Raw genomic sequence first — 7866 nt, forward strand, 5'->3', positions numbered from 1 at the left:
CATAACTGTGAATGTGAATGGGATGAACTCTCCCATAAAACGGAAACGGATTGCAGAATGGATTAAAAACCATAATCCTACAATATGTTGTTTACAGGAAACACATTTGAAAAAGAGTGACACATACAGGGTAAAGGTAAAAGGCTGGAGCAGAATATATTATGCTCAGCTGAAGTAAAAAAAGCAGGGGTAGCAATCCTGATCTCAGACAAAGCAAAAGCAAAAATAGATCTAATCAAAAGAGATAAGGAAGGAAACTACATCCTGCTAAAAGGCACCATAGACAATGAAGTAATATCATTACTAAATATATATGCACCAAATGGTATAGCATCCAAATTCTTACAGGAGAAGTTCAGGGAGTTACAGGAAGAAATAGACAGCAAAACTATACTAGTGGGGGACCTGAACCTCCCCCTCTCAGCACTAGATAAGTCTAACCACAAAATAAACAAGAAAGAAGTTAAGGAGGTGAATAGAACATTAGAAAAGTTAGGTATGATAGACCTCTGGAGAAAACTGAATGGGGATAGAAAGGAATATACTTTTTTCTCAGTACATGGCACATACACAAAAATTGACCATGTACTAGGGCATAAAAACCTCACAATCCAATGCAGAAAGGCAGAAATATTAAATGCATCCTTTTCAGATCATGATGCAATAAAAATTATATGTAATAAAGGGCCATGGAAAGATAGACTAAAAAATAATTGGAAACTAAATAATCTAATCCTAAAAAATGATTGGGTCAAACAACAAATCATAGAAACAATCAATAATTTCATTCAAGAGAATGACAATAATGAGACAACATACCAAAACCTATGGGATGCAGCAAAAGCAGTTCTTAGGGGAAGTTTTATATCTCTAAATGCTTACATAAATAAAATAGAAAAAGAGGAGATTAATGAATTGGGCATACAACTAAAAAAACTAGAAAAAGAACAAATTAAAAATCCTCAACTAAACACCAAATTAGAAATATTGAAAACCAAAGGAAAAATTAAGAAAATTGAAATTAAGAAAACTATTGAACTAATAAATAAAACTAAGAGCTGGTTTTATGAAAAAACCAATAAAATAGATAAGCCTTTGGTTAATTTAATTAAAAAAAAGAAAGAAAACCAAATTACTAGTATCAAGAATGAAAAGGGAAGCTACCACCAAGGAAGAGGAAATTAAAACAATAATTAGGAATTATTTTGCCCAACTATATGCCAACAAATTTGACAATCTTAGTGAAATGGATACATATTTACAAAAATATAAATTGCCCAGATTAACCGAAGAGGAAGTAAAATACTTAAATAACCCCATCTCAGAAAAAGAAATTGAACAAGCCATTGATGAACTCCCTAGGAAAAAATCTCCAGGGCCAGATGGATTTACATGAATTCTATCAAACATTTAAAGAACAATTAATTCCAATACTATATAGACTATTTGGGAAAATAGGTGAAGAAGGAGTCTTACCAAATTCTTTTTATGATACAAATATGGTGTTGATACCTAAACCAGGAAGAGTCAAAATAGAGAAAGAAAATTATAGACCAATTTCTCTAATGAATATAGATGCAAAAATTTTAAACAAAATACTAGCAAGTAGATTGCAGCAACTTATCACAAGAATAATACACTATGACCAGGTAGGATTTATACCAGGAATGCAGGGTTGGTTCAATATTAGGAAAACTATCAGCATCATTGAGCATATCAACAACAAAACCAACAGAAACCACATGATCATCTCAATAGATGCAGAAAAAGCTTTTGATAAAATACAACACCCATTCCTATTAAAAACACTAGAAAGCATAGGTATAAATGGAGTCTTCCTTAAAATAATAAATAGCATTATCTAAAACCTTCAGCAAGCATTATATGTAATGGGGACAGGCTAGAAGCATTTCCAATAAGATCGGGGTGAAACAAGGATGTCCATTATCACCACTGTTATTCAATATTGTACTGGAAACCTTAGCTTTAGCAATAAGAGAAGAAAAAGAAATTGAAGGCATTAGAATAGGCAAAGAAGAAACAAAGCTATCACTCTTTGCAGATGACATGATGATATACTTAGAGAATCCTAGAGAATCAAGTAAAAAACTACTTGAAATAATAAACAACTTTAGCAAAGTTGCAGGCTATAAAATAAACCCACATAAATCATCAGCATTTCTATATATTACCAACAAAGCCCAACAGCAAGAGATAGAAAGAGAAATCCCATTTAAACTTACTGTAGACATTATAAAATATTTAGGAGTCTACCTCCCAAACAAACCCAGGAACTCTATGAACACAATTACAAAACACTTTTCACACAAATAAAATCAGATCTAAATAATTGGAAAAACATCAGTTGCTCATGGGTAGGCCGAGCTAATATAATAAAAATGACAATCCTACCTAAGCTAATTTACTTATTCAGTGCCATACCAATCAAACTACCAAAAAATTATTTTATAGAGTTAGAAAAAATAATAACAAGATTCATTTGGAAAAACAAAAGGTCCAGAATATCAAAGGAACTAATGAAAAGAAATGCAGGGGAAGGTGGCCTAGCAATTCCAGATCTTAAATTGTATTATAAAGCAGCAATCATCAAAACTGCTTGGTACTGGCTAAGAAATAGGGAGGTGGATCAGTGGAATAGGTTAAATATGCAAGACACAGTAGTCAATGACTATAGTAATCTATTATTTGATAAACCCAAAGACCCCAGCTTCTGGATAAGAACCCACTCTTTGAAAAAAACTGCTGGGAAAACTGGAAAAGAGTATGGCAGAAACTAGGCATAGACCCAAATCTCACACCATATACCAAAATAAAGTCAAAATGGGTTCAGGACTTAGATATAAAGGCTGATACCATAAGTAAACTGGGAGAACAAGGAATAGTTTACCTATCAGATCTATGGAGAACAGAAGAATTCATGACCAAACAGGAGATAGAGAACATTATGAAAAGCAAAATGGATAATTTTGATTACATTAAATTGAAAAGTTTTTGCACAAACAAAGCCAATGCAACTAAGATTAGAAGGAAGGTAGAAAATTGGGAAAGAATTTTTACAACCAGTCTTCTGATAAAGGCCTCATTTCTAAAATATATAGAGAATTAAGACAAATTTATAAGAACACAAGCCATTCCCCAATTGATAAATGGTCAAAGGATATGAACAGACAGTTCTCAGATGAAGAAATTAAAGCCATCTATAGTCATATGAAAAAATGCTCTAAATCGTTATTGATTAGAGAAATGCAAATCAAAACAACTCTGAGGTACCACATCACACCTATCAGATTGGCCAACATGACAAAACAGGAAAATGATAAATGTTGGAGAGATGTGGGAAAATTGGAACTAATACATTGTTGGTGGAGTTGTGAAATGATCCAACCATTTTGGAGAACAATTTGGAACTATGCCCAAAGGGCTACAAAAATGTGCATACCCTTTGATCCAGCAATAGCACTTCTAGGGCTATATCCCAAAGAGATCAAACAAATGGGAAAAGGACCCACATGTACAAAAATATTCATAGCAGCTCTTTTTGTGGTGGCAAAGAATTGGAAATTGAGAGGATGCCCATCAATTGGGGAATGGCTGAGCAAGTTGTGGTATATGAATGTAATGGAATACTATTGTGCTGTAAGAAATGATGAACAGGCTGACTTCAGGAAAACCTGGAAAGACTTGTATAGTCTGATGCTGAGTAAAGTAAGCAGAACCAAGAGGACTTTGTACACAATAGCAGCCACGTTATGCAATGACTAAGATTGTTAAACTGAACCCTTCTCAGCATTATGAGGATCTAAGACATCTCCAGAGGCCTCGTGATGGAAAATGCCGTCCACATCCAAAGAAAGAACTATGGAAGTCGAATCGCTCTCACTTATTTTTACCTTCTGTTGAGTTTTGTTTCATCTTTCTGATGGTTCCTCCTATTGGTTTTAATTTTTACTTACAACTTCACTAATGTGAAAATATGTTTAATGGGTATGTAAACGTAAAGCCTATGTCAGATTGTGCGCCGTCTTGGGGAGGGTGGTGGGGAGAAAAAGGGAGAAAATTTTTCAACTCAAAAGCATATGGGAAAAAAAATTTAAAAAATTAAAATTTAAAAAATTTAAAAATAAAACAGGCAGTGCCTTTAAGAGGTGTACATTCTCTTGGTGTAAACTGCATATATAAATATATATTGGATCATCTGATCCAAGAATAGTCAATATCCCTAAAGAAGCAAATGTAATCACTACAATCATTAATTAGCATCTTATTTATTGACATATGGGTAAAGACAATAATTTGTTAGCTGATGTAAGACCCCATGTCTTGATTACAAATATCATTATGTGAAACACTGAATAGAATTTGAGTTCCTTCTAGCAAATATCTGAAATTCACAAACACTTTTTAAAAAATTGCCAGGTATGTCTTTGACTGTAATGAATTTAAACAGGTTTCTTTTAAACAAATGATTGCACCTGATTATAACAATAGAAATGCTACCCTAATGAATGACATTACCTATGGGGCTGTCAAGTTTATGGACATAATAAGTGTTCTATGTATGTACACATGTATAGATGATCCCACTATAACAGTGCTCTTTATATACATGCTGGGACACTATATGAATGTGACTACCTTGTAACAAGATCTTTTGGGCTTTTCATTGATTTAACCCCCTTCAATTGGATTGGCTCAGATCAAATTCTCCTCTAGAGTGAACTGTCATAACAAGGTTCCAATCTATTACAGGTATGCCTTGGTTTAAGAAAACCCGCAGTATGGGATTATTCACACCACGGGGTTTTATTAAATAGTGAGGCCCCCTAGGGCATTGAAAATATGATTTGGCTTTACCCATCGATTGTTACCACAAGTTTTTCAGTAATCCATCCATTGATGGACTACTCACTTTTGGATAAATGTCCCATAGCAACCTGTTTATCATCAGATGGTTTCCAGGGACCTGGGGGAAGAAAGAAGCAGAGTATTAAGCCTAGTACAGAGAAATGGTCTGAGCAAGAGGCTGACCTGGGGGAAGAGGCTTTGTTTTATTTTGTAAAAAGAAAGAACTAGAAGGAAAAAATCTATTTATCTACTTTGTGAATTCTTTCAGATATAATATAGAGGCCCAACATATGGCAACCTTGGGATTTTAATGAGCTGAGTAAATAAACAGTTTATTTGATTTGATTTTAATATTAAATTATCTCAATCAACTCATTTACTTTTTTAACACATTGCTCAGGGCCAGAAAAGATATTTCTATTGGAAAGGGAGATTTATGTGCTCACTTCAAGAGTCCCACACATTATAATAATACATATATTGATATTTTCACTCACCTTTGTTCCAGAGGCATAACTAAGACAGGACAGCCGAGGTCTTAACCCAGGGTGCCAAAATGTAGATGGAGCCAACAACATATACTCTTCCAGAAGGTAGAAATAACTGAACATAGCTCCTCATCTGCAAGAATAATTAGTTAAAATAGGAAGCTACGACATGGTGATTCCTCCTTCCCCCTCCTCTTCCCATCGAACTCCTCCAGAAACTATCACCCTCTCAAGGGGGCTCCTCCTGACTCAATCATGCCAGGTTCCTGTCCCCAAAGGAGGCCTCCAGTCGGATCCCTTCCCAGGGTCAGCCTGCTCTCTGCTAAGGTCTTTCTCATTCTTAACTGCTTAGCCCAGGCGGAATCATCAATGACAACTGTATTTTGTTAAGTAAAACCAAGATACTGGGACACAATGGAAAGAATACTGGCTCTGAAGTCAGCGCCTGGGCTCCGTTCTTGCCTCTGATGCTCCTAGTAGGACCTTGGACAGGTCTTTCTGATCAATCAACATTTATTAAGCACCAACCATGTTCCAGGTGCCTCAACAAGAGCACCCCCCCGACCCCTACCTTGGGTCTCAGTTTCCTCCTCTATAAAAGGAGGGGTATTGGACCCCATGGCTTCTTGAGTTCTCTTCCAGCTCTAAATCTGCAATCCTGCTGGCTGTGTTACCTCAGTCAAGTCACTTAATCTCTCTAGGATCCATTTTCTTACCTAAAGAGTGAAGGAGTTGGGCTACATGGCCTCCGCAGTCCCATCCAGTTCATCTATGAACCCGTGAGTCCAAGGACTTGCATTCAGTAGGGTCTGTTTCAAAGGGAACCAAAAAGTGAACATGGATTTCTTGGGACGGCTTGGATAGCATTTGTTAAACCAACTTGCCATTACATGTCTTTCTTACAAGTCCTGGGAGCCCACTTCATCTGGGACTCCACTTCAACTTCAAGACAGGGAGGTCAAATCATTTACTTGTGTAACTAGTACAAGTGTGTTGGCATTTAGAGCAAGTTTTCTCCAGGTTTCATGTCCAAAATGTTCACAGTGTAATAAATCACCCATCTTTCCTGGTGTCATCAATAGGTGGGCAGTCAGATGCCTCTTGTGCCCTTCCAAGTATGATGACATGAAGCCTCCTCATGCACAAAACTTGCCATTACTTTAGTTTTTTTTTAATTTTTAACATTTTTATTTAAAGTTTTGAGTTCCAAATTCTAACACTTCTTCCCTCCATCCCCTCCCCCCTCCCTGAGAAGGGAAGCAATCAGATATAGGTTATACAGGTATAATGTATATGTATTGTGTAAAACATTTCCATATTTGTCATTTTGTACAAGAAGACTCAAAAGAAAAAAAATGAAAAAAGGAAACTGAAAAAATAGCATGCTTCAGTCTGCATTCAATCAATATCAGTTCTTTCTCTGGAGGCAGATAGTATGCTTCATCATGAGTCTTTTGGGATTGTCTTGGATCATTGTATTGCTGAGAATAGTTAAGTTATTCACAGGTCTTCATCAAACAATGTTGCTGTTGCTGTGTACAATGTTCTCCTGGTTCTGCTCACTTCACTCAGCATCAGTTCATGTCAGTCTTTCCAGGGTTTTCTGAAATCATCCTGCTCATCATTTCTTATAGCACAATAATATTCCATTACAATCACACACCACAGCTTGTTTAGCCAGTCCCTAATTGATGGACGTCCCTTCAATTTCCAATTCTTAGCCATCACAAAAAGAACTGCTGTAAATATTTTTGTATAAATAGGTCCTTTCCCCTTTTTTTGGATGTCTTCAGGATATAGACCTAGCTGTAGTATTGCTGAATCCAAGGGCATGCACAGTTTTATAGCCCTTAGTACATAGTTCCAAATTGCTCTCCAGAATGGTTGGATCAGTTCACAACTCCAACAGCACAGTAGTGTCCCAGTTTTCCCACATCCCCTGACGCTGAATAAATATATTAATTTAGGGAGAATTGTCATTTTTATTATATTGTCTCAGCCTACCCATGAGCAATTAATATTTTTCCAATTGTTTAGCTATGACTTTATTTGTATGGAAGGTGTTTTATAGTTGTGTTCATATAGTTCCTGGGTTTGTGTTGGCAGGTAGACTCCCAAGTATTTTATATTGTCTACAATTATTTTAAATGGAATTTCTCTTTCTATCTTTTGCTGCTGAACTTTGTTGGTAATAATATAAAGAAATGTTGGTGATTTATGTGGATTTCTTTTGTATCCTGCAACTTTGCTAAAGTTGTTAATAATTTCAAATAATTTTTAGGTGATTCTCTAGGATTTTCTGAGTATAACATCATATCATCTTTAAAGAGTGATAGTTTTGTTTCCTCATTGCCTATTCTTTTTCTTCTTTTATTTTTTAATTTCTTTTTCTTCTCTTATTGCTACAGTTAACATTTCTAGTACAGTATTAAATAATAGAGGTGATAACGGGCATCCTTGCTTCACCTCTGATTGTATTGGGAAGGTTTCTTATCCCCATTTCAGATAATGC

This window comes from Phascolarctos cinereus, unplaced genomic scaffold, assembly GCF_003287225.1.
Source record: "Phascolarctos cinereus isolate Bilbo 61053 unplaced genomic scaffold, phaCin_HiC Scaffold_7;HRSCAF=346, whole genome shotgun sequence".
Lineage (NCBI taxonomy): Eukaryota > Metazoa > Chordata > Mammalia > Diprotodontia > Phascolarctidae > Phascolarctos > Phascolarctos cinereus.